Source organism: Anomalospiza imberbis, chromosome 1 (genome assembly GCF_031753505.1).
Source record: "Anomalospiza imberbis isolate Cuckoo-Finch-1a 21T00152 chromosome 1, ASM3175350v1, whole genome shotgun sequence".
NCBI classification, from domain to species: domain Eukaryota; kingdom Metazoa; phylum Chordata; class Aves; order Passeriformes; family Viduidae; genus Anomalospiza; species Anomalospiza imberbis.
The window spans coordinates 42,881,258-42,909,205 of NC_089681.1; the positions used below are offsets into that span (position 1 = coordinate 42,881,258).

Sequence of the window (27,948 nt, forward strand, 5' to 3'; positions counted from 1 at the left end):
GGAGGAGGAACCACCAGTCCCTTCTGAGCAGAATCCTGTGGTTAGCTCCACAGGGTACTGTGCAGAAACCCGGGCTCTGCTCTACACCCTTTCTGTAACCCTGTCTACGGAAGCTGGCAGAGCAAGCTGTGAGGACATGAGCAAAAAAGACAAACAAGCTGCTGGTCCTTTTGGAGCCTAGACCTCCTCATGGCTTCCACTCCTCACACCTCCACAGCAAACCACCCTAATCTGTTCTGTAGCCTGAGGGTAGTACCCTGGAGCTGCCTTCAGCCCTGCCTCTGCCTCTTCAGCCTCCCTCTCTATTTCCTTCACCTTTACCTTCTTTCTTACTCAAAAGTAGTCTCAAAAGTCAAGTCTGGCTAAGTGCAGGTGGTAAGTGCTGGTCTAGATGTGCTTATCCAGTTTTCTGATAACCCTGCCAAGCCTTATGTCCACTACAATCATATAGTCATGATTGTAAAGAAATTAGTCATCTGATCTTCATCTCTGTAAAAGAAAGAGAACAGCAGCAAGGTGTGGGAGTCCAGCAGCAACAACTGTGTGGCTTTGGAGAGCAGTTGGCTCAGTCGCTGAACAAAGTGGATTTAATTTTATGAAGAGATTGCTTTTGATGGAGACACAGAACTGCTCACTGGGGGAAAGACTGGATAGTTACATCTGCTCTGAGAAGTGGTTAGAGTATTCCCCATCCAATGCTAGTGCTAGGTGTGCATTATTGGTAGGTAGTGGAAAGAAGGCTCTATTTTCTCTAACAAATTGCATTAAGATTACAACAGAATGGGGTGAACATTCAGTATCTCACAAAGCTAAGGTCAGCTGAAGTGCACAGCATTTTATATTTTCTCTTCTGAGAACAGAGACAGGAACAGAAAAGTGGAGGTCCGGGGGTTGAGTAGCATTAATGTCTGTCAGCAGAAGGAACAAGCTGGTTAACAAGGAGGTTAACACCTAATCACACAGGAGCTGGTAAGTCTTATTACCCAGGGATAGAATATCCCCCCCAGCCTCTACAGCTTCGGCTGAGAGCAGCAATCTCTTCCTTCATGCTGAGGGGCACTGAGTGCACACCTCTTGGCTACGGAAGAGAACTGGTCTCTGGGTGCATCTCAAAAAGCAACTTTTTTATGGATAATACTGTTGACTTTAGTCATAACACAGAAAATAGAGACTCCATCATCTTGCTGTTCGTGGAAGAAAAGTAATAGGATTCCTTCACTTCCCTGATTTATGGAGGAAATGGGAAAACCCTGATTTATTAAAATAGAATAAGTATGTCTCCAAAATAAAGAACTGTAGAACTTCACTCAACCAAGCATTTCTCAAGCTACAAGAACACAAAAAAGTAGGAAGAGATTACAAATCAAATAAATTATTTTTTATATCTCTTCTGTGACTTATCTGTGTCTTCCATCTGCAAGACTCTCCTCTTCAGCTATTTACTTTGTGGAACAGATACATTTGAAAAGCTGGCTAAATTGAGAAATGTTAGACTTCTGTTTAAAAGATTCTTATAAAATCCCTACTTTTGGAATTACTCAGCAACCAGATCAAATATTTAATGTAAATTGCATTTGTTTTGTTGAACTGTGTACCAATCCAGTAACAAATTATGGTGAATATAATTATTTTTCTTTTTTTCTATGGGGAAGGATTTCCCCCCAAACACGGATTTTGCTCAGATTGTAATTTGTATAACATTCAACTGCCAGTAATAGACCACTTTTCTGATAATTGAACAGAAATGACAAAGTACAAAATCAAGTCACATAATTATTACACTTTATTGAATCAGTGAAAATGAATTAAATATAATATTTTATAGTAGGAGAGCAGAAGGAGAAGAAAATACACAAAATGTTTCTTCCTTGATAGCAGCACTTTAACCTTTTTGTATCTTCTGGCAAGCAGAGAGAAGATCTGTGACTGATAGAAGAGAGGTTCCTGTGTTCTTTTCTCCCACTCTCCCCTTTTTATTTTTTACAGATCAGCATGTTTACTTCCATTTTTTTTTTTTTTTTTTTTTTTTTCCTTTTCAAATGACATTTTTCTTTTAAGTGTAACCACACCTGAAAATTTGGACTTTCACCCAATGTACTCTTCTTGTGTCACCTTGAATCTCTTCATCCACGGCCAACTCTCCCTTGCTAGATGTCCCAGTTTTCCAAGTCCTAGACCCCTCTAGGGATTCCAAGACCCTGCTGTTCTTTCTTTGCAGTTCTTGTAGAGTTCATTAGTGGAAAAGCAGGGAGAAATATACACATAACTAGGTCAGATCCAAAACCAGCTTCTCTCTTGAATGACCATAGCCATGTTTATGGGGTGCTGGGGCCAAGCAAGCTTTGCCAGAATCTTGCTGCATCTTCTGCAGCCACACAAGTGTTCATGCCTCAAACTACTTTGAGTTGCTGCCAGGCTCACTGGCTCTGCTGGAGAGCTGTGCAACGATGGTTATCCTTGTTCTAGAGCTGACCTGGCTTCTTTCATTTGCTATGGGAATCAACACATGATTATGGAAAAAAGGAAAAATGAGGGAGGTGTTTCCTAAACATCTGAGTTGAACCTGCTATTGTGAAGGTTAGCCTGGAAGCAGCAGTATTATCTCCATTGTTATCAGCCAAAGATGGGGTGGGATTCTTCCGTTTTCTGATGTTTCCTAACACCACAGTGGTGAGGAGTTGGCAGCACATGTGTAGATGTGAAAGGTTTATGTAGGGTATCAACAGTTTCTAGGTAGTTAAAAGTCTTACCCTATGGTATCTGTGTACCCAGATCTCATCTAGGTGTGCATCAGCGAGATCATTTACAGGAAAATCTTCCTTGGGTTTGTCCTAGCACCTGTTCTGGCCATGTAATAGTGTTAGAAGCGGGTCTCAAATTACAATCAGAAAAGAATGTCAGCAAAAAAAAAAAGGGAAATAGTATTAATAGAAAGAAAAAACACATATAAGACAAAAAACCTGTCCACCAACATGCACATTTCAGAAACAATGAAAAATACATTTAATTTAGCCCTCAAGTATTCACAGGACACTAAACCATAATTCTTCAGTGCATTGTTTACAGTGAGGAGAAGTGGAGAGAAGTAGAGGGGAAAACCCCATTTAGTGGAAAGGGAGTGTGTAGCTGTGAGTAAACTGTGCTGACTTTCTTCTAGCTAGATCAGGATTCATGTTCCTGAACAGTTTTGGGAGAGATTAAATTGGTGAGGCTGTGTACTACAGGGACTGTTGTCTCTTATGTGGAAAAGACACCATGGACACTTAACACCACACTACAGGAGAAAAGATATCTTCAGATATTTATATAATCATGTTATATAAATATGTTTTATCTATAGTTTTGTAGCGATGCCATGATCTGTGGTGTGTCAGCTAGGAGACATTGTCACCAATGAGAATTCTGCTCTTACCCGTCCCAGTGATTATATGAAAGTAAATCCCAGGGTTTTTAGCTGCTATTAAAGCCTGTTTGCTAAAAGTTATAAAACACCCCTGATAGTTTCACATCTCATGGAGACACAGTGCTTGAGATACCAGAACTGTGGTACATAGTTTTGCCTCTCCTGGAAGAATGTTGTTACCACCAGCAGTGGTATGTTATTTACAAAGCCCTGCTTATTTGTGAACTCTTGCATTATTCACAGATCCATGGCAGCCGTAGTTCAGTGGCAGTGAGTCATGGAGGACACACATTTTGTGTTTTGTAGTAAAAGTGTGGACAACTTGGAACTGGGCAGCTTCTGTGGAGCATCAGCTGAACTGCTCTGAAGGCAAGAGATTATACACAACAGGGTAAGACTTCACAGTTCATCGGTTTAATAGTAAAGCAGATGGATTTTAAAGGCTTGAGGACTAATTGTCTTAAGTTTTGATTCCAAGAGAAATCATGCAAGGACCAAGGTGCTTAGCAACTGGGAACTGAAGCGCCACAGCTGGAGGATGAAAGACGCTGAAGGAGGACAGCTCACGGATGGCTTCAGATTTGTTCTAGATGTTTGGAAAGGATAACTTTGTTTGCACAGACTGCATGCCAGGTCAGGTATTTACTGTTCTCTTAAGCACTGGTACTGGATGAGGAATAACGTAGAGAAGCAGTATAAAGTGTCATCAGTGTGAATCATGTGTTGGGTGCTCCAGCTAACTGGGCAGAAATGTAATTTCCTCCCTGATACCGATCGGCTTTCTTTTCTCATGTGCTGTAGTGGTCCAATATTAATAACACAGCATCAGAGCCCTATAAGACAGGAAGAAGACTGAGTAACCTTAACAAATGAGTACACAACCCTCCAGAAATCACAACAGAAATCACAACAGTAGTTTCAATGCTCCAATGTGATAAAATAAGGCTAAGACTTTGTGTCAGCTGATCAATTGACATAAATTATATATATTGTGTGATTTAATATATGTTACATAATATGTAATATTATTATGTATTTATTATAATTATTTCAGCTTCATTTAGCCTTTTCACTATTACCACTTCTAGAACCATTGGGATAATTGTGTCTTAAGAAAACAAGTAAACTTCTCCATGTTTGACCAACTGAGATGTCTGTTGAAATAAGAGACCTTTTCTAATCAATCAAACATGAAGTGGTGGCTCTAAACATGAGGTTGTGGCTGATAACATGCTTACAAAAAGCCTTTTTAAGTTGTCTGGCAGATCTAGCCCCAACTCATTCAAATATAAGAAAGAAAATGGGCTGCAAAGAAAATCCACTCAGAAAATTTGCCAGCAGGAACTTTGGTTACTACCGAGTGTGAGTTAAAATTAGGTAATAAGAAAAGCAAAGAAATAACAGGCTTTAATAATGTTAGTCTTACGTTAGTATTAGTCCACTTCTCACTGGAATCACAAAACCATAGCACAGGTCACTTGGATAAGTGGGAACATGGATTTCAGAACATTGTTTAAGTCACATTGTTCTGTGATCTCTCTCTAAAAATTATAACTCTCAGAGTCTTCAACAGGCTGACAAAGGTAGGGTACTTTTTAAAGGATCAGACCTCAAATAGACTAACAAAACTGATTTAAAGACTGACCTGCTTAAATATGATGGTTAATTTTTGAGTATAGGTAAATTGCATTTAGCATTCATGCAAAGCATACCCTTCCTTACCACCTCCAGAGCTTTTATAATTAGATAAACACTGCTGACTTAAATCATGACTATCCAAGAGTGACAGACTTGGCAGGAAACATGGACCTCAAGGAAAGCTGTGAGCATCTTCTTGTGCATGCACAGCTTTTCAGGGATTTGTCCAGTTTATGCATTAATGCACTGTATCATTTTGGTCATGCTTGCTTGCTCCTACACACCTCTTCCCCTTAATGAAGACAGTGTGCTTCTACTACTGCATCTTTCAGAGACTGCAGGACTTGCAGGCAGAGCTGAGCCACACTCTCTTTGCAAATGACTCTTTTCACCTGGACACCACTACTTCTATGCTGCAAGTTCCCACCTGGGAGCAGAGCTAGCAAAGGGGCTCCTCAGACTCACCTAGGCAAAGGCATCTGTGTGCAGGTGGACTGTGCTAAACTTGGAGATTTTACACCAAAACAGACTGAGCAGTGCTCACTTATTTGATTGCACCTGGTGATGAGCTGGATGGGACCCTTGTGCCAGTGGGTAGGGAGCCACAGTAGCATCTTCAGGTGACAAAGCTGGGGCCAGAAGAGTGCCACTGCCACTGCTGTTAGCCTAGGGGTAGTGACATTGTGTCTATGCACTCACCTAACATGTAAAAGTACATGCTTAAATCAATTTTGGTTTGCTCTTCTTCAGTGTTCTGAGCCTTCCTTTCAGCTATTCCTTTAAACAACTGTAAGAGCAGTAAACAGCTGGCAAAAGGTTTGTACCACATTCACCAGATTCACCACTTTGAAACTGTTTACTTTAAAGTAAAGCAGCAGCTATTATACTGCCTTGATTTAAGGCAGCAAAATCAAGCCCTTGGGTAAATACAGGAGTTTGAGTACTTTTGTAACAGGCAGCAATATGTGGTGGTTTGCTCAGTTGGCATTATTGCATGAATATATATATGATCGTGTCACCTGAGTGCATTGGACACAACAATATGGAGGTAAGTAACTTTAGCCATATACTTTGGGTTTTTAGCAGAACAGCTCAGATAATGCCAGCAGAGAGATGGATTCCACAAATTGTTCCTCCATGTGGCCTGTTTTTCCATCCCAAAAAAGCCTCTTTGGGCAATACTGGACAAGCTTTTAAATACTCTGGACTGATTAATCCCACCAAATATTGACTGTCTGGCACTTAAACCCAGCAAAGATTTTAGCAAATGGTGGCCATTTTAATAGAGAACAAAATGTAAATATTAACCATCTACTGAGATATAGGGAGAAATAACAAAACTTTTATTCACACAGAAGAATATTCAGAAGCTCCCTCAAAGTTATTTGATGGCTTCTTTGTACCCTTTTTTCCTGCAGTGGGATCTGTCTGTCTTTTAAGACTGGAATAGATTTGCTATTCTGGATAAAAACCTCTGGCCCATGTCTTCCTATACAAGTTTAGTACAATACAAACCTTGTCTTTGTGCAGTCCTGACACCTATATAGAGGATACCTTTCCTAATGGATGTCTTTTTTTAATGTAGTTGTCACTACAATATTATTCTGTATGATGATAATAAAAGCAATTAGATGGCCTCAAGCTCCATGGGTGACTATCTGACAAGGGAAAATTCTGGAATTAAAAAAACTCCACAGGTTAGTATCACACTCAGGATTTCTACACTTGAGAGGCTTTCTATTAAAATGAGATGCTTCTCTGTAACTGTTTCACATTATCTCTCTGGAATAAGTAGAGATAAAGAAGCACTGGACTTTTATCTTGCTGTAAGTAGTTGTTTTGTTGTAGTGGTGATTTCTTTCCAAGTACTCCCTCAGTGCTGTGAGCTAGAATTTCATGTTCCTTGGGACTGATGGGGACAGGGCATTTTGGGATTATGTTACTGGAATTAGAAGCATATTTTGTGATTGGTCACTGTAAATCTAAATTTTCTGTACCCTTTGACGTAAGTGTAAAAGTACCATGATTTGTCTTTTGCCACAAGAGCTCATTGGTCTCTGACTGTGGACTTGTGTCTCAGGACAAAAAACTGATTGATGTGGATAGATACAGGACATAATTCTCCCAGGTACTGTGTTCCTGGGCAGCAGCATCTTCCAGTTTATCTGTACTGGATCTTGCCAATCAAAGGTCTGTAAGGGACCTCAAAGTTCATTTGAGTTATCCTACTACCCCCAGGTTCAACTGTCCTATTTCAGTCTTGACTCAAGTCTTCTAGAGACCTGCACTAGGAAGAATTCCCCAGCAGCAGAGTAAGAAAGCAAAAAGTAAGAACTGGCACTTATCTCTGAAAAACTTCATACTGGGTATGGCTCTTCCCAAGACCAGGGAATAGAAGAATAGAAGTACTTCTGTGGTAGATTAAGTCAAAGCTCTGGCTAGCTCAACACTCTGTATATAAGATGTTGCAATTGGGCACATATGTTGAAAAAGGCCTTATAAGGAATTTCTCCTCCAATGGAGATGGTATGCAAACTACCTTTTAATTACATCAATAGGTCTATTTTTTATTAACTTTGTCATTCCTTTTTAAAACTGTTTAACTTTTTTCACCTACAGAATATCCTTTGCAATTAAAGTTCATCGTTCAAATCTGAATGGAAAAATAAAACCCTTTCATTTTCTTTATTAGAACTTAGAGCTCAGAAGACCTTTGACTATTGAATTGGGAAAAATAGTGAAAAAATGTTCCTTGCTCACCTTTCACAAACCATCTGGAAGCTGAAAATTCCTACAGAATTTAGTCTGCCATCATATGGGAGCCACTCTATGCATTAATTGTTCTGACAGCTTTCTCCTTCCTTCCTGTACTCTTTGTGAAAGTGAGTGATCAGAGTTATGTGCTACAGTCAAGATGGGAATGCATGATAGATTTTTACAACTGTATGACCTTTTTTACTGTTATTTTCCTCTTCCCCCTTTCTGACAATACTTAATATGCAATTCAGTCTTTTAGAACATAAAAAATTGCTCCAAATTCCCCTTCCTGTATAGAAATAGCTAATTTATGTCCCATCACTGTGTATATATAGTTCATATAATCAGTGTTACATTGAAGCAGTGTACCAGCTTCACATTGTATGTATTTGCATTGTTTCATGCGCTGTTTTGTCACCAATTAAAATACAAGAAGAATCCTTTTTGCACGTCTTCACAGTCAGCCTTACTCTGAACACATTGCTCTGCAGACATTTCAACCTCACTCTACCCTTTTGCTACATAATTTTTAAAAATCTGGTACAGCACAAGCTCTAGCATAGAATTCCACAGTAGTAACTTGTAACCAACCTCTGTTGCAAAACCTGGCCATGTCTTCCTGTTTTTATTCCCACCTTTTAACTGATGTGTACGTAAGAAAATTCATTAGGACACCTCCTTTCTTCTCAGGAGGCTTAGCTTCTTTGAGAAGCTTGCTGAAAACTTTGGCAATCAAAGTATATTATATCAAATAAATCACTCTTTTTTACATGCTCACTGACTTTTAAGAAGGCCCTAATAAACTGGTATCTCAAAAATTCCATTTATAATAAGCACCTCAGTCTTTCCCCAGTGGGTCATACTTTGGCTTTATTTCTTTTAAATGTATTCATCATCTTCCTTCCTACTGATTTACCTTGTACAGGCAAAGGAGGGGATTTTGCAGCAGAATTGGGATGACCAGTGATGGCTGAATGGCTTCAGACTGTCAAAGGCTATTTTTCTAGAAGTAAGGATACGGGAAACTCAGAGTGTTCAAAAGTTTGGCAACATGAAGGAAACCTTTCTTTGGACACAAAAACGCCAACCCTATGTCACCATTACTGAAGAATCTACAGCAGAACTGTAAGTTTTCTCCTTAAAATTTTTAATCTAGTGCCCTGCCACTCAGGGTTGCTTAACAGAAGTTTGAAGACTTTCAGGACAGGCTGAACAGCCCACAGGATGCGCTCCCAAACAGCAGTTGCCAGCAGCACACAGTCTGAGATGCCTGGCACAGCTGCCACAAAAAGGGAACAGTTTTTTAAAATACAGTTTGAAAATTTTATCTTGAAAGCTTTCGTTTTGCTTGCTCTGAGTATTCATGTGAATGGCTCTGCGTGGTGGATCAGAGGGATCATTTTGCAGCCTGTGTGTGCTTTCAGGAGTGCTGATAATTGTTTACCTGTAGCACACAGTGGATGATCTACGTAGGAGCTTCTACCAACAGGCTGAGAAAGGTTTTCTGTGCATTGTCCAGATTTTTTCCCTCAGTAAGATTTTACTTTTCTGATTCAAACTGTACACTCAGTATGAATGCTTCACCTTTCAGAATTATTTATTTTCATTATGTTAAATGTAAATTTTAGGAACAGCTGATGACAAGATGCTTAATCAGTAAACAAGATGTAGCTTCACTAAATAGATAAAATAATTTCTATTGTCCCTGATGTGCATAAAAAAATCACCAAAGGTACATACACACATTTTTGAGACTATTTTGTACTATGAAAAGAGGAAAGTTAAGGTGGTTTGGCTTAGGGTCTTGGTGAGCAGTCTTTCTTTTTGGGGATCTTCATGTATTGAGGGTCTGTATCCCATTCATGGCAGCTTTGGGAGCAGTTTGGTCTCTGTCAGACTGAGGCAAAGAGATGGCAAAGCTCTGAGTGGCTGTTTTAACAGTAATAATAACAACCTATTGATAATGCCCCTGTGCTGTCACACTTTCTTCATAGCCACTAACTGCCCTCCTTGTTCTGGCCAGACTGTGCTCTGTTATCTTGCAGGTGTTTTCTGGCAGCTGCCAGGTCTGATTGAAACCCTCTTTCTTTCTTTAAGCACTTCTTCACGTTTCTCTCTTTGCTGTTATGCCTTTGACTTCCACTTGTCCTTCACTTTCTCCAGTCTGAGAAACATTCCATGTATCAGAGGGTTGTAGACTCTCAGGAGATCCCTGAACTTTATTTCACCTTTTACTTTTCAGTTCACATCAAACTGTGAAATGGTTAAGCCTGGTGCTTCAAAGGGCTGTTACAGGTGCTGAATTGGCAAAACTAAAAAGGGTGGTTTATGGGTTTCAGGTTTGTTTGTTTGTTTTATTTGGTTTTTTTTTTTGTTTGTTTGTTTGTTTTGGGGTGGTTTTGTTTTGTTTTGGTTTTGGTTGTTTTTTGGTTTTTGTTGTTGCTCATCCCCATCAATTATCTATAGTGCTATTCAAAATCTTGGGCAATTTTAGAGATATGACTTTGTCCAGATTCTCTCTAAAAGTTTCTCAACACAGGTAGTCTTTTCTGACCCCTGAAAATGGTGAGGTTCATGCTGGGTCACTGGCATGGGAATGGAGAAAGGGCTATCCTACCCTGCCGTGAGAAACTTCACAGCAGCACTTTGCTCTTTGGTGTGCCGCTCTGGCTATTCTGCACTCAGGAGTAATCATGGGAGGTCTGTGCTTTGCACTTGCACACGTGCATTGCTTGCTTCTCTTTTGGATGTGACCACCACATAAAACTTTTAAATGCACTGGTGAAGGCAGAAACACTTAGGACTCCTGCTCATGTACGAAGAGAAAGGGAAGCAAAATTCATTTTTGGCTGTTGTCAAATAAAAGAAAACAATTTTAAAATAAATAAAGTTATACATTTGGGACAAGGAAGAAAGCTACAAAAAAATTAGTCCCCCCCCTTCATTGTTATCACTGAGCTAATGGATGAAAAAGAAAGAAAATGAATGATGTTAAATTCTGAATCAGAGTTAACAGGATGATGCAAAAAGCCAGCACTAATTTTTGGTGTTAATACCTTCCTCATCCAATCATACATTAGATAATCATACATGGGTTGTTCTTGATAACCTTAAATTTTTTGTTAAGAAACACAAAAAACAATTTAATATTATGAGGACCAGAATAAGTGGTATGGGGAACTGAGGTCAATGTTGAAAAGGAGAAGCCAGCAGAGTGGCAGATACACATGTGATGGGATAGGCATTTGGAGCTTTTTTGGACAGGGAAATAGGACCAAGTTGGGGGCTTGCTTGACTGTGGTCAAGAAGCATTTTGAAGACTTGGAGGGAAGCAGTAACATGAGGATGGCAAGGAGATGGGGAGAAACAAAACTCTCAGCTGGGCTGTTGGTGACCTCAATGCTCAGGCAGAAGAGATGCACGGCTGAGTTCCCAGGTTGGTGTGAGTGCAAAGAATATCACTGTTCTGGGAGACAGAGAATTCCTGTTTGGGCTCTTGGAAGGCATCACAGTCTCCTTCATGTCCTAAACTCTCTCCATGTCACTGCCAGAGTAGATTGTCAGGAAACTCTGTAGCCTGGCCAGGTGCTAAGAATTGCTGATCTTGTCTGTATTGTTTTCAAAGGTCTTCGAATCACCCTGTAAATCTCATTAAATGTTCAATTTCAAAACTACTTTCTGTTTTCTACTCCATCATTTCCAGTTAGTCAAGGGGTTCAAGTCTGGAAGATGTGTCATCAGAAGAGATAAGATAGGTAAAATATACTTATGGGCTAGCAAGGCAAAGAGTCAAAAACTTAGGAATGCACAAAGGTAGAAGAGATGAGCATAAATAGACAGACCATCTAAGTGCCAATGTGTTAGAGCAGGATAAACAGAGCAGCCAGAAAGCAAGGAGCATCAAAACACTCTGGTCACAGTCTTTTCTTTCTGTGCATGTGCATCACTGCCCAGTGGGTATCAAGCTCTCTAAAAGAAGTGCTGTACGAACCCATTCAAATAACTAGAAATGTAAACACAACCTGGTTAACTATATTGTAAACTCATAGTTAATTCAGCCTGATGCATGTGCCTATTTGTTTTTACATTATTGAAATGAAAAAAATCCAGTATTAAGCAAATGACCAAGGAAAGGATTTAGGGAGTGACAGATGATGTCTCAAAGTCAGTAACAGTGGCTGAAGAACCAAGAGGCCATCCCTTTGCTGCTGTGGACTGGCAAAGCTCCACTGCTACTAATGTTGTTAGCTAAGCATCAGTTTTTGCACAACAAAAGAAAAATGTTATTTACAGACTCAGGATAAAGTAAGAGGTTTGGTTTATTCATGCTGGTAGCTTCCCTGGTAACATAGTTGATATATGTTTGCTTAGTCCACTAGGATGCACTTATTACCTTTAAGTGTATGCTTGATATGCAGAATAACAATACCTGCAACATTGGAAGGAAGCGATAAGAGTCCACTGGTCTGCAGGATTAAGAGGATGAATGCTCCAGCCAACACACAACAGCAATTGCTCATGTTGTTCTAGGAAGTTTGCACCATTGCAAGTCCCTTTTCCACCGGGACAAGTATCATTGGGAATTAGCACACAAGAAAGGGTGTAGCAGCAGCAGTACATTACGCTAACCCACAGATTCTGAGTCAGCGTCACTTAAGTGAGGTAGGACATTGTAGTTTGTAGTATTGATGACAAAAGTTTGAGGCATCCAGTGCCAATACAAACCATCCTGTTTTTTACTGACAGCTGCTTTTCATTATTTCCAGAGAAGCATTTCCAAGACACAAGATTTGTATCTTGCTGCTACATGCCTTCTACACACAGTGCTTAAGAGATAATCCCCAATGCACTGTAGTATATGAAGCAATAAATGGCTGCTGAGATTAATAGACTGAGCAAAGCTGAAGCATTTAATCAATCTGCAAAAGGTACTCATTGCCAGAATACTGCAGGCAAGACAATTTGTTCCTCATGTACAACAAACCTTAACAGGGAGCAGCAAAATTTCTGTTCTCTAGTGAGCACTTGAACTGCTGAGCTGCCCTCTTTCTTACCAGGACACCTCAGTAAGGGGTGGAGATGAAGGGACCAGCTACAGTCATAATTAAGTAGGGAACATGTACAGACTTAGACCTGACTGAGGAAACAGTGTTTTGTAGTGGCCAACGGTTTCCATGCTTTACGTTGAATATATGTTTCCTATTTCTTTGTGCCATGGTACCCCTATTTAAGACAGAAAAATAAGAACAAATCTTAGAGCCTCTTCCTGGTATGAAAAAGAGCAGAATCCAAGGAGACTTTGGATTTTACTGATCCAGCCCAACTCGGATACAATTTATAGCAGCTGCCAGACTGCTGCAATTTACATCAGTGCTTTAAATTTCTTAACTGTGTGTCAGCAGGGATTGCTGGAATGAGGTTTCCTCTGACAGACCTTGATGGACAGTTCACAGCATCTAGGGGGTAAGGAGCTCCTGTCCAGCAGGGAGCTCTTGTATGAACACAGAACCTGTGTATGCCTTACCAGCACAGAGGTCAGTGCTCAGGCTTTCTGACTTCAAAAGTTATCCTTAGGCCTCCAGTTTTCGATACAAACTCATCCAGCTGCCTCAGAGGTACTTTCACTTGCCTTAGAAGGCATCACACTCCTCTTCCTGGCCTCAGACACCAAAGCAATCCATAGAGTTCAACAAATCCCTCTCAAAAGGAATTCATATTTCATGATGCAAGAAAAAATATGAAAGCCCTGATGGGGCAGAAAGAAGATGGAAATGCCATTCTATGCACTTCCCATCTTCACTCACATGTTCATCTGTACCCTTACAGCATGTTTATTTGTACTTCCCAATAGCTGATCAAATGGGGAGCTAGAATTTTCACTGCAAACCCAGTGAAACTCTTTATTTAAATTGAAAAAATGAGAAATGCTGGTGCAGGGCTTGGATGCTCTGAGAAGTGCTGGTGCTGCATGCCATCTCACACTGAACTCCTAACTCATTTCTGTTTGCATCTTTTCCCTAGATGTCGTATGAGATTGGATATTAGGAAAAATTTGTTCACTGAAAGAGTAATCAAGTATTGCAACAGGCTGTCCAGAGAAGTGGCACAGTCACCATTCCTGGCAGTGTTAAAAAATATGGAGATGTGGCACTTAGTGATAGAATTTAGTGGTCAACTTGACCACGCTGTGTTGATGGTTGGATTCAATGATCCTAAAGGTCTTTTCCAACCTTCAGGATTATATGATTCCAGGGTTTTGTAGCTGATTGTCCCAGTTTTACGTGTCCACTATCAGTCTCTTCCAGCCCTTCTTCATAATTTTCAGGTCAGTGCAAAACATTTCCAGAAAAATCATACATTTTAAAGGGAATATATCATCACTGGTCACTCAAAAATCATCTCCTATGTGACCAGCTGATGCTTGCTAAGGTTGAGTGAGAATGCAAATGAAGAAGCATCCCTGCCTTAAGCTCAGGTGTTTCACAAAACAGATCGATAGATTCAATTGGATCTGGATCTGAATCAGATTTCTAATATTAATCTTTTCAACTTCACAGAGAGGAGAAAACTAGAAAAGCTCAATAAAGAAGGTGGTGGCTGTTCATTTGTAAGGACTTTGAAAACAAGCAAATAGACAATAAGCAAAATCAGATTTACCTTTCCATAAATCCAAGGTAATCTGCTTTTCTCTGGTATCTTTGTAATGAATTCTCATTAGTTTACAGATGGGGCTGTGGCATTTAAGTGGCTAATGATACATGCCCTCATTTACCTTTCTTCACTCATCTGACAGATGCCCATAGTGTCCTTAGGATGTTATTATTTTTGAACTGAATATGACTGCAGTATTTATTAACTGTCAGTCTTTCATATAATGTTGTAAAGTCAATTAAGGAATTATTTATTAGAACACTACACTCGCTAATGTGAACGAAACATTTTTAGAAAATTGACTTTGTCAGTTAAATAGCAGGAGCGACTTTTTTAGGGCTTTACTCTGGGTTTCATTTAGACAGAATTTATTCTGAGGAGACCCTCCAGATTTTATTCACATCAGCATAAATGTGGAGTAAGCACAGTGCCAGGTAGTTTATGTATCTGTAGAACATGCTCTCCAAAACCATTTCCAAAGCAGGAGGCACTCTAGGTATACTTATCTTTCATGAATGTAGGAAAGTTGGAATAGTTGTGAGTTTCATCTCTTTTGCATAAGAAACACGTGAAAGTCTTCGGGAGTTTCCCAGAGCCAATTAATCTAATCAGTTCTTATCACTCCCAGTTCTGAGCCTTTTAAGGACCTGGTTTGAGCACTTGTCACTGCTAACTTGAAATGGCCTGATTTTACAGTATTATCCTTTCTAGTTCTGAAAAATAGTTTAGGACTATAGCCACAATTTAGACATGTATCTTACAGGGTTTCTGAAAGCTCTGTCATCAAAATTTATGTATGTTCCTGTGAGAACTTAAGGTATGGAAAATGTCATGCTACTATAAAGAAACAGATTTTGACAGTGACAATCCATAACTAATTTGAAGGAATTTTACCAATTAGTTTGAACTCAAGATTGTCCTGCCTTAAAATTATTTTGCTATGAAAAGAAATGTGTTTTTCATCTTGAAATCACATTTAACCTTTATTCCTTTTTAGAAAAGAACATCAACTACTTTTTCTCAGAAAACCAGAAAAAGCTGTAACACAGTAACCTTTTAAATGCATTATACTTGAAGTGCTGTTACAACAAGAAAAGCTGTCCATGTGGAGAAAACAAATTATCAAATGTGACTCAATTCCAATTCTTTATTCTATTGTCAAAAAAGCTATTTAGATAAGACTGTATCCCTATTTCTAAAGTACTGTTGACTTCACTGATTACATTGTAGATATTAATGAAAAAAACTCCAAAGTAAACCACATCATGTACTTTTGGCATGGGATCCATAAAAAGTGTAGAAGAGGGGAAACTATTATTCCTATTGACTTCACTGGGGAGGGGGAAAATGGATGTAAAATGATAGACATCAGTGTCAGAACTGAGGTCAGTCAGTCCTTTTCCATGCATTTAAAGGACAGGATGGCCTTCTGACAAAGACGTCTTCTGTTTTCTTTAAACTTTACTTAAATACATACAGCAAGAGAAGTGGATTTGATACTGCCATATGCAGAAATTGACAACACAGTAAAATAAGTGTGAAGCTCACTGCAGCCAGAATAATGACATTTTACTCTGACTACATATTAGCATTTTTATGCCTACTTTGCAAAAGACGTAAAATAGCAGGTAAAGGGTGACTCAGGCACCAGAGCTATTTCCCAATTAGCTGCCTTTATTAATTCCATGAGCCAAGTGCATGTCTCACTCTGTGCTACTGCAGGTCATTTTCAATAGGAGTTTGCTCTGACACACTCTAATGGCAACTTTTAAATAATCAAAACACATATTTTTCAGTTCTTTTTAGGTATATACATATGACCATCTAATTGCTCCATGAAGAGCTTTTTTGTAATCTAAACTTTCCCCAGTCTGAGGGCCTTTCTTCTTGACCTGCTATTTTCTGAATTTCTAAATAATTCCCTTCTTTAATTAGTGCTGTCAGTTTGATAGTATTTACAAAGCCTGCTTGTTTCTTTCTTGAGTATTCACTATGCTAGATAGTACAAAATTTGTCTTATACATCCTCTGTGTAATACAAGTTTATTTTACAGGTGGTTGTGCTATTGGTGAAGGAATAGGCTGTACAGCCTGCTCCAGCTGCACAAGGAACCATGCTCATGGGCTCTTGTCCTGCTGGGGGACTTCAACAATTGCAACATCTGGGAAAGAAGAACGGTGAACTGTAGGAAATCCAGCAGACTCCTGGAATGCAGGGAGCATGACTTCCTAAGCCAGGTAATAGGCAGCCCTACTGGAGGGGATCTGATACTGGATCTGATGGTCACCAACACAAGCAAACCACTCAGGAACATCAATATTGGAGTCAGCCTGTGCTGCAGAGATCACAAACTGGTGGAGTTTACAGTCCTGAGGGATATGGGTCAGGCCAAGAGTTAGGACCCTGAACTTCATGGAATCAAAATTCCAGCTCTTCAAGGAGTTAGTCAATAGGTTGCCCTGGGAAACTGCCCTCAGAGAAAAGGGAGCAGAACAGAGCTGGCAGCTCCTTAAAAATGCTTTCCCATAGAGCACAAGAGCCAGCAATCCCCAGATGTGAGAAATCGGGGAAGGAAGGCAAGAGGCCAGCATGGCTGAGTTGGGATTTGCTGGTCAGGCTAAAGGGGAAGAAGGAAATTCACAGATAGGGGAGGCAGGCACAAATATCCTGGAAAGAGTAAAGGGACGTTGCTCAGTTGTGTAGGGGTGGTGTCAGGAAGGCCCAGGTGCAGCTGAAGCTGAACTTGGGAAGAGATGCACAGAGTAGAAGAGCTTCTAACAGATATGTCAGCCAGAAAAGGAAGATCAGAGAAAGTGTACACACACACACAGATAAACAATGCTGGCAAACTTGTAACAGTGAATGAGAAGACAACTTTTTTGCTTCTGTCTTCACTAGCAACCTCTCTTCCCTCTTACCCTCCCTGGAGGGTACTGCAAGGGATGATCAGATTTGGAAGCACCTGAGGAACTTGAAGATATATGAGTCTATGAGACTTTATGAGATGCATCACAGAGTTTTGAGGGAATTGGCTGATGTACTTGCCAAGCCATTCTCCATGATGCTTGAAAAGTCATGGCAGTCAAGTGAAGTCCCAAGTGACTGGAAAAAGGGGAACATTGTACCTTGAGAAACCTGGGAACTAGCAACTTGTCATCCTCACCTCTGGACCTGGGAAGCTCACAGAACAGATCCTCCCAGAAGCTATACTAAGGCACATGGAAGACGGGTCCCTTCTAACACAAACCATTCTATCATTCTATGAAAAATGTCATAATATGGAAGAAGATCAGCCTTGGTCTGCATATATGCGATGTATGCACTTTTTCTAACTACTCTGTCTCTGGTACTTCCTGCAAACCTTGCACTGAGATCCAGGCCTTGCCAAAACTGGAGAGCAGTGGCTACTTCTCTGCTTGCCCCATCTACATCTGCAAACTCTGCAGAGAACAAACCAGGCATTTCTGAATAAAGTATTTCCAGTGAGCATGTCTGGAATTTACGTTAAAAGTGTCCTAGCATTTGCACATCACATTAGAAAGGATATTATTCATTAACCAATTAAAAGTATTTTACCAGGCTTTTAAAAAGAAAACCATGTTTTACACACTGCAGTGAGATTTCTTCCCCCATAAGACTGCAGTACAGGCACTGATACAGGAAAATTCTCACAAACATCTTTTTTACACTATAACCACTAAGGGTGCTACTCTGGGTGATTGGTTTTTTGTTGTAGGGCAGTCTAATTATCTGCATATTTTCAAACCATGGAAGCACAAAGCGACATAAGATCTTTCACTGCTGGCTCATCAGGAGACCAATCTGTTCCCCTCGGCCACTGCGTAGTGTTTCTGTAAGAGCCCTTACCTCTGTGTCACTGCAGTTCTTTCCACAGAGCCCTTTCTGGAAGTCCATTTGAAACCCCTGTTTGCAGGGCAGGTATGCTTACCTATCTCAACAGGCCTCCAATGCTTCTGGCTCTCCAGTAGCTATTTAATCTTCAGGACCTCAGGAGACAGGAATTGAGCTGTTTCAGAGCAGAGTCCCCAAACTGTCTTTGTTAATCTTATTATTGTGTGCTAAGGTCCAAGGATCTTTTACAGCCTGGACAGAGATTTCTGTAGTATGTACAGGCTCTGCTCAGTGCCCTCTGTAAAACAAAGGCACAGGGAACAGAAATACATGACAAATAGTTGATATTTGTTACTGGTATTGTGTTTATGAGGCTGCTGCCAGTCCCTTTATACTCTGCTGCTGGTGCAAACCAAGCCTGCTGCTATTTCTTTGTCAGTCCAGAGAAGGTGCAGCACCACCAGTTAGTTTTTCTAACCCATTGGGGCAAAGGATGGGTATTAAATCTGTCTCTGCTGAGGGATGGATGGTGGTATTTTACAGTCTGCCGCAGAAAATGTTGCAGCCCTGTAGGTGGTGATGTAAAGATGTCCCCCTACACTGAGTAGGGGAGAGCTGCAGCTACAAATAGCAGCTGAGGCAAACAGGTCAATTAAAGAGTAAATCAGTGAGGAATAAAACTCCAAGACTTACTTAGTTTCCATTGTAGTAAAATAAAAAAAAGTACAACTTCCAAATATATCAGATCTACTTACGTTATTTCATTATTAGTAATTAGGATACTCTGACAGAGCAGACCAAGCCTTTGTTAGCTGAAGCAGCAGTTCAGCTGCGGCTGGAGTTTTATTGCTCATTGATTAAGCAATAGATACAAGTTGAACCAGTAGCCTCATGTGAAGGGTATTAGAGCTGAATGCCTGGCAGATTTGTGTGAAGACTTATAGCCATGGGACAGATAGATCTATATATATTGCCCAGGGTAAAGCTGCATGAATGACTCTGAAAGGAGAAGGTTGCTGCATCATGGCAAATAATTGTCAATTTATCTTAGCGTGAAATCTTTTTACACCTCACATAAAATAAGCCACTTTTGTGGGAGGGTTCATTCAAGAATATTCCTTTTCAGTGCAATGATGGGGTTAAGTGCTGCCTTTTGTCTGGAAAAATGGACAGTCATTCAGTGAACTTTGGAGGAAAACCTTTCCTTTCTTTGTTAATCCCTGCTCTGACAGAAATATCGAGCAGGGACCTGAGGAAACATCTTGCCATGGATGCTGACACCCAGTCCTGCATGCACCAGCTGCACAGCCCCTAGAGAGAAGCTCTGAAAAAAACAGTCCTGCTGTCCCCAGATGTCATCCTTGCCCCACTGCCTAGAAATAACATTTTTGTAGAGGAGCTGGAAGAAGAAAGCCTTTGCTCCCGATCTGGTGCAGGCATACTTGTTTGAACCTCTGATGAAGATTAATTTTCAGTGATATGTCTGCTCTGGCATTGCTGTGGCTGAGGTGCAAACATTTTATTGCTGACACTGCTGTGAGAGAACTAATCTGCAAAATAGAGCATCCTAAGCCACAGCAGCTCTTTGCCTCTGGGAACGTGAGTCAGGGTGCTTAGATTGCACTGGTTTCTATTAATTGCCTGCTTAACTCCAAAGAGCCAGACATGTCTATTTCATTTAAAATTACATTTTTACAAACTTAAAATAGAATAAAATATAGGTTATAACAAGAGTTACCTAAAAACTTATTGGACTTCATTTCCCTCTGTTGCACTGTGATGTGAGAATGAAATTATGGAATCACATACAGAGCTTCTCCTGAGCATTTCTTTTGCCCAACATTGTATTTGACATAAATGTCATAGTCTTTACTGAACAAATCTTGCCCAAAAAGTTCAGACTCTGTCTTGCACAAGCATAAAATTAAATTATAACAAACATTTCATAAACCCCTTATTAGTGTCCTGCTTCTTTACACTGTGTCCTGCTTCTTTTTCCTAAAAAAAGCCAGGAAAGCAAATACCCATTTGGATGTACAGTTGGGTTTTAGATAGCTACAGGAGAGATTTCCTGGGCAAACAGAGGCATCTTCATCATTTGTTGTCGGTTAATTTTCCTTTCATAGAAACACCATTGTTGGGGTCACCTGTAGCAGAAAACAATTATTGAAATCTGCTTTGTTTTTCAGAAAATATGTGATCTTGGTCAGTAACACTTAAGACTTTTATTTCATGCTGCAAAAGCAGCCTGGATGGAAGCTGACTGGGGAGGTAGAAAGCAGATATTTTCTCCAGTTCCGATTTGTTGGTTCTTGAATGGCAATCAGCAGATCCCATTTTGCCCTATGATTTCAAAGTGAAATTCCCTTTGAGTGGAGCCTAATCTGTGCTTGAGTGTAATGAATGACCTGTGCAAGCACAGGCAGAAGAACTTCACACTGCAAGAAAGAGCTTCCCATGAGCTGTTAAGAGGTGCAGTTATTGAAATCAAACACTGGAAGCAATTTTTAAGTGCCCAAAGATGGGTTATTCAAACTTTGAAAGCCCAGCTTCACTACAGTGTGGCATAGTCACTGAGTGTTGCAGTGTGGTGTGAGAATGTGGAACATTTCCCTGCAGCAATCCCATCTCCTGCGCCAAACAGAGGCTCTCCAGTGCACTTGTTTTACAGTGATTTAGGGACTGAGCCCGAGAGCAGCACAAGCTGTGTTTAATTTTATTTCCTGAAGGCACAGACTGAAGCAATATTAGAAGCAGACTGCACTGGCCTGTAGAAAACTCACAGTGTTGGATTTTTTTTTCCACTGCTTGCCAAAGCCTCTGACATCAACTTTACCCCAACAGGGAGCCAGAGGAAGGAGAGGGAGGTGCAATGGCAGATGGCAACCCACAAGGAGGCGAGAACTGCATACTGCACTTTGGCACTCCATGACAAGGACAACTTTACAGTAACCTACTTTGCTTATAAATTGATTGAGGATTATTTGCTATTTACCCCCCCCCCCCGCCACCCCTATGTTTGGTCAGATCACTGCAAGACAGGCAAAAAAAATTTAATTAATTAATTGACTGAGCTCTGGCAAGCCGTATTTCAAATACTGGGAAGACATAAGAGAACTGATTTTAATATAGTTAAGCCAGACATTGTGTAATTTCAGGCTTTGATATGGTTTCAATGTGTAGATGAGCTGGGGGACAAATTTGCCTACCCAGTAAAGGAGCAGTGAGTTGCTCTATTACCTGGCCTGAATGTCCCAGAAATCTGCAGAAATCCAACAGAGGTTTTGCTATGCTTTCTCCTTGTCTTTGCCTTCAAGCAAAAGCATGTTCAATGGAGACAGACAACAGGTAAGGGAAAAGGAAATTTGACTTTCTTGTGTTTTCTGAAAAATGGTTCTCCAGTCTATTTCTAGCCATTAAAATTAACTTGCTATCTAAATGGATCTTGTCTAAATTAATTGTGCTGTCTCTGTGCAGTGTTTCCCCAAGGAATGCACTGAAATACTGTTATGTCTTTGCCTGTTCTTGACTGATTGAGATATTAATTAATTATATGAATAAGCCTAGGAAAATAAAAGTAGGTTTTTCTCTTAATTCATGTGAGTACTGGGCCTAATGCCTCATACATGGTGTTTGGCAGTAGTCACTTTGCTGTATGACCTTGTTCACTACTCCACAGTACCCCCTAGCTGGGTGGGGCAGATGTGAAGAGAGTTGTGCAGGGAGAAGAGACTCGTGCAGAGTGTTGGGCAGCACAGCTGACTCCTAGCGAGTGCTGAACAGGAATGATGGACACAGGTACCCGCTCAGGTCCCAGCCACAGGATTATCATGTAGCTAAAAAATTTTGTCATGCAGCAATCCCACTGTTCTGGGATTTATTCAGCTCAATTTTGCATGAGTCAGTCAGGCTGGGCTTGGTGCACGAATGCTGCGTCCTTGCTCTGTGCTCAGGGTTCACTCATTAGAATCACAGAGTCACAGAATCATGTAGGTTGGAAAAGACCTCCAAGATTATCGAGTCCAGCCATTGACCCAGCACCACCATGTTCACCACTAAACCATGTTCCTGAGTGACACAGCTACACTTCTTTTGAATACTTCCAGGCACTGGTGACTCCAGGGCTTTCCTGAGCAGCCTGTTCCAGGGCTTGAAAACCCTTTTAGTGAAGAAATTTTTCCTACTATCCAATCTAAATCTAAACCTTCTCTGGCCCAACTTGAGGCCTCTTTCTTCTGCTCCATTGCTAGTTATTTGTAAGAGTTAGATGTTTATTCAGGGATCGCTTCCCCACCCTGCCTGACATAGCTCTATCCTGAGCTTGTCGGAGTCTGGCAGAAAGCCTTTGGACAGCTAGGGAGCCTAAGAGTATGACATGTTGCTTTTTTTAAAAATTCCTGAAAAAGCAGAACCCCTTTTCTGATCTAGCAAATGGAAACATGAATGCTCTGTGGGACGAACATATTCTTTATGATGCAAGTGGACATGACAGCTGTGTTTTCTTCCTGGTTGGTTGTTGTTTACTCATTTTACAAAGCTTCTCCAGGAGTTTTAGCTCCAAGGAAGAGTTTTCTTACTGACACTTTTATTCTTCCCATGGGGTGGAAAGCAAAGCCCTGAATCATGTAACTTAACTTGCCTCAAAGCTGAGGGGAAGTTGAATGTACATTTTCTCTGCCACTAGCTTACTTAGAATGTTATATATCTGCATATAAAATAAAAAAATACTTAGTTGGAACAAGGAACAAGTACTTAGTGTTGTTTAAGAATGCTAAAATTGCAGACTTATGGGTTGCAGTAACTATTTTATGCTGTTCCCCAGTAAATGCTTTACACTCCTGTAATATGCCTGTCTCCAGTGTGCCCATTAAAAAAAATAAAAAAACCCTTACTTTTTAATTTAGCTTTTACCTGTAACATGTGCATTTCAAAACTCAGACTTGATTTAAAAATAACCATATTCCAGGAAAGTAGGTGTTAAAATTGCTTCTATAGTCTGTCCAAAACTTTCTCTCTGTATGCTCTGTGAACTTGTGTAATTCATATTCAGATGCCCATACTGAGAAAGGTTCAAACGTTTGCTTCCGAGAACACGAGGAATTCTTTCAGACATGGTTGTGATTTACCAAGTCCTTTGGTTTCCTGTCACAGAATTGGTGGAGCCCTGAGGTTGAGGGAGAGAAGTGGGATTGTCTGTGACACCTGAGTGTCTCAGAAACATTCAGGCTCTGCTGTTGGCTCCTCTGAATTGAATGCAGAGCAGTTCATTCACTTCATTGCTGTGAAGCTATCTCCTTGCTTTGCACAGTCATTTTGCTTGAAATGATGAATAATGCCTGGGTAGTGTAAATTCCCTGGGGACCATAGCAGATGCTAGAAACTCTGCCAGTGGTGTTGAGGCATTTGGAAAATTCTTTTCTTTCCATACTTTACACTATAAGAACTTCAATACTTGATTGCAAAGGAGCTTGCCTTGAGGGATAGAAAATTTCAGAAGACACACAGATAGAAGTTTTCTAAGCTTTATTAAAGAAGTTCTAATAAAGACTGAAGAGATTGATGAACAGAAAGGACATTCTCCCGTCTGTAGTCTATACAAGATAAAAACAGATTCACATCAGCATTAGCATTCAATATCAATTTTTCATATGCCCTCTACTGATTCTGTCAGGGAGATCCTTCTTTTGAGCTAGACACCCCACACCCCATAACCAGTGATTATTTTGTGAAGAGCAAAACCATATTCAAGCCCTGATGACCCTGAAACTTTGCTTAGGAGTGCTGTAATTAGAGCTTGTGTCTTCACAAGTAATTAGACCTTGAGCTTCAAATCTGCTTAGCAAACCTGGAGGCTTGGCTCTAAACCCAGCATTCATGCTAAGATGCTGTGCTAGCTACACTCTTGGATTTGTCAAAACAATCCATCCAAGTCTCATAGGAAACCAGAAACAAGAAGGAAAAATTTGGCCAAATTCCTATGTCCAAATATTTTTACAGCATGAAAAATTGAACTAATAATGCTTCTGTCTGGTTAACAGCTGTCAAAGGATGAAAAATAAGCTACTGGGAATGTAGTCAATCACTCACTCCTTTTAATGTGGTGTGAAATCCATAAAGGCATTTATACTGACTCTTAATGTGTTTTACAGAAAAATCACTGGTAGCTGTGTTGAAGACATGCCAATTTTTAACAAGCAGCGTCTGGTGCTTTCCGGGCCGCTCCACGCATGTGCATCGTGTAGAGAACGATGAGCTTGCACTCTGTTTGCTTCTGGGAATGCATGTTTAGTAACATTCCCTCTCTTTCCCCTCTGCTTGAGGTGGGTCACCAGGACATAAGCTTCATTCACAAAAAGACATCCAAGCTTCATCCATTTCCTCTCTGGTGGTGACTGCAGTTTTCATCCACGTGTAGCACAGTGGCTCCTCTCCTGCACAGGCTGCATCCCACAGACACGGTGGCACACGGGGACATAACCATGACAAGTCCACTGATTCCACAAGCCTGTTATTCTAAGACAACAGAGCAGGTGAATCACTGTTCGCAGGGCTGTGGACCTCCCTTGTGTGCTGTATTCTTCAGCCAGCGGGCAGTGCTGACGCTGCCTTGCATGACACAATGGGATGACACGTGTGTGAAGAGCTCGGTGTCGAACCACACACAGAACAGCCTCTATATAGCCAGAGGTAGCAGCTTTTTGAATCAGGATGGCTATTTTTGTGACCAATAGCATGGGGGAATGAAGAACTCAGTGGCTCTGCACAGAGAATGCATGGCTCAGGTTATTGAAGGATTTGTGTTTCCTTCTGGCCCTGCTCTTCACTGGGGTTTATTGGATGGATACAGCTGGATACAGCTGCATACAGCTGTGATGGTCACGGTCTGAGGCATCTTCCTCATCCTGCCCCAGAGGAGATACACTGTATCAGGTGGTGCTAATGCAGGGACTAAAGGCCCCTTTGGTCACCCTCCTTCTCCGGCTCAGCAGGCTCATGGCAGGATTTAGGCTGGTTGACTGCTGGGTGGCTGCAGGGATGGTCATTGTGCCCAAAGTATGAAAGGAGAGCCAGTCCCAAGGCCTTCTGCCATTGTTTCAGGTGAAAGCACCTTGTGAAATGTTACTCGTAACACTCCCTTTATATCTCCACCATCAGTTCATCCAACCCCTAAAATCAGGCTGGCCATTAAAGACTAGTCTTGATGGCAGTTCTACGCTATGTAGGTCTTCAGTCCTGGGGACCTGAATATATGACAGCTCATTTCCCCTAAACTCACAGACATTTGAACCTTATTGCTCTTTTTTCATGGCACTGACTCATTTTATGGTCTGAGGATCACCTCTTATGTTCAATCCAGGCAAAGTTTTTAATTAATATTATAGAGAGACAGGAACGGAAACAAAAAAGTATCCTGTCTATAAACTGGCATAAAACTGCCATGCATGAGAATGGTAAAATAATAGAAAAATACAGAACAGAGTCTTGCTGTTTTCTTTTCTGTTTGTTACCTTTACCTAGTTATCTGTAGAGATGAGCAATTACTATTCCTCAAAACAAACATTTACTCAGTTTCACAACGTGTCTTTCACATGTGAGTTAAAGGCTCTTGTCCACACTTTCTCATAGCTCCACAGTACAAATTATACAAATCAAGGCAATAGAGATCCTTAGAGGTGAGACTGCACTCAGAATATCTTCCTGCTGTCTTGTCACATTGAACTATCCTTTCCAAACTGGGATGTGCACAGGCACAGTCATAAAAGGTCAGTCCAAAATAGAAAAAAGTGCCTCAGGATGGCTGTAGGGTGAACACTGGTGTTGTGGTTCCTGTCCAGCCTGATGCCATCCATATAACAAAAACTATGGTTTCAGCTGAGCTGCTTCCAGACATTAGTTCAGAGAGCAAAAACCATCCAGCAGAACCAGGATCTGTGGAGGAAATGACCAAGGCTGAATAAGAATGGTACTTATCTCCTTTAAAAAAAAAAACAAAAAAACCAAACATTGCCTGTAAGGCAAACACACAATACAGCTGCCTGCAGCCTAGGCCAGGGAACAAATTAGGAGCATTGGACCTTCAGTCCCTTGGCTCTCAGAAATGTATCTCCTTAATCTCATTTTCTGAATGATTTCTGAATTTATTTACTTCATAATATGCAGCTACTAGTACTAAATACATCATACCAAACCAACATTTATGCTTTCTTTGCTCTATTTATTACTTTTTCTCTTTTAACAGATCAGCATCTTATAGTAACATTGGGTGTTATGTACAGAATCTGGAGGCTTTCTTAATATGCCCCTGCATTCCAGTGTGCTGCTCTTTTCTTCAACTAAACATATTATGGCTTTGTGCTTCTCTCTTTCACTCGTGACAGAAAGAAGACATTTTTTTTTTGTTAAGATAATACCTCATAAAATATTATTTTTCCTACTGGACAACAAGTACCCTGAGCTTCCACTGAACTCAGTAGTTATGGGGGGTGCTCATGAAACTAAGTCTGAATTCTCAGCTAAGTGAAGCATTTGGGATTTATTTCAGTCCCACTGAAATCAGTGGGAAATAAATAGAATTTAAAACAAACATTTGAGTGCTTTGCCAAATGCAGTTAGAATGCTGAACATTGGTCTCAACAAGAGACTGTTTTCTATTTCTTACTGTGATAACATATTTTGACACACTGTTATGGTACCAAGTCAGCCATATCATCTTTAACACATTACAGCCAAGAGAGAAGTCAGCCTGCTGCCCTAAAATTCAGGAATAAGGATCATCTTTGAGTGGTATTTCTGAAAATCAGTGGCACCCATTTTTAGATGAAAAGTACAATGCCTCTATGTCCCAGGAAGTCTTTAACTTGTATGTCTCCAAGGAAGCTCAGGCCAGGAGTTAGGCAGCCAGTGAAGAGGCCAGGTGCGCACACTTCAGACAGATGTTTTGCCCATGTGTGGAGCAGGCAGAATTACATGTGAGAGGCCCATTAGGTGCCCTGGCGTGTGAGCATGCCTGAGGAGTAGAGGAGCTCACTGCAGCACCACAGGATCTCCTGCAGACCGCTGTGGCTTTGTCCAGAAGGTTTGTAAAGCCACATCTATCTTCCCCCCAGACAGATCCTTTTGGTGTTTGCTTTTTACTATTTTTAGTATATGGTTTCACTTTTACATAACTTGGATCTAGTTGTGCATTGCATTGTTATAGCTATAGGACTGAACATTTCCTTGCTGTTCCTGCAGTTACTTTTGTCTTTCCAAATTTTGGAATTTATCTGAATTGATCCTTAGAGTGTTTGTGGTAATAAATCTTTGTCTAGTTGATAGTTACTCCCCTCAAATTGAGATAATAAAGCAGCAGTTGTTCTAGAAATCTCTGAATGTAGTGTTGTGATTGTCACATATTTGTAGAATTCATAGAACCACAGAATGGTTTGTGTTGGAAAGAGCCTTAAAGATCATCTAGTTCCAGCTCCTCTGCCATGGGCAGGGACACCTTCCACTAGACCAGGTTGCTTAAAGCTCCATCCAACCTGGCCTTGAATACTTCCAGGGATGGGGCATCCACAACTTCTCTGGGAAACCTGTTCAGTGTCTCACTGCCCCCACAGTAAAGAATTTCTTCCTAATATCCAATCTAAACCTAACCTCTGTCA

At 40.6% G+C, this 27,948-nt stretch overlaps 1 long non-coding RNA gene across 1 annotated transcript; it reads left to right on the top strand.

Moving 5' to 3' along the window:
* The first annotated feature begins 3,344 nt into the window (after positions 1-3,344).
* Positions 3,345-26,319, top strand: LOC137473646 (uncharacterized). The gene is made up of 5 exons (XR_010998906.1): positions 3,345-3,794; positions 3,882-4,041; positions 14,356-14,472; positions 21,146-21,649; positions 24,451-26,319. It is a non-coding gene; the product is annotated as an uncharacterized lncRNA (long non-coding RNA).
* The last annotated feature ends 1,629 nt before the right edge of the window (positions 26,320-27,948 follow it).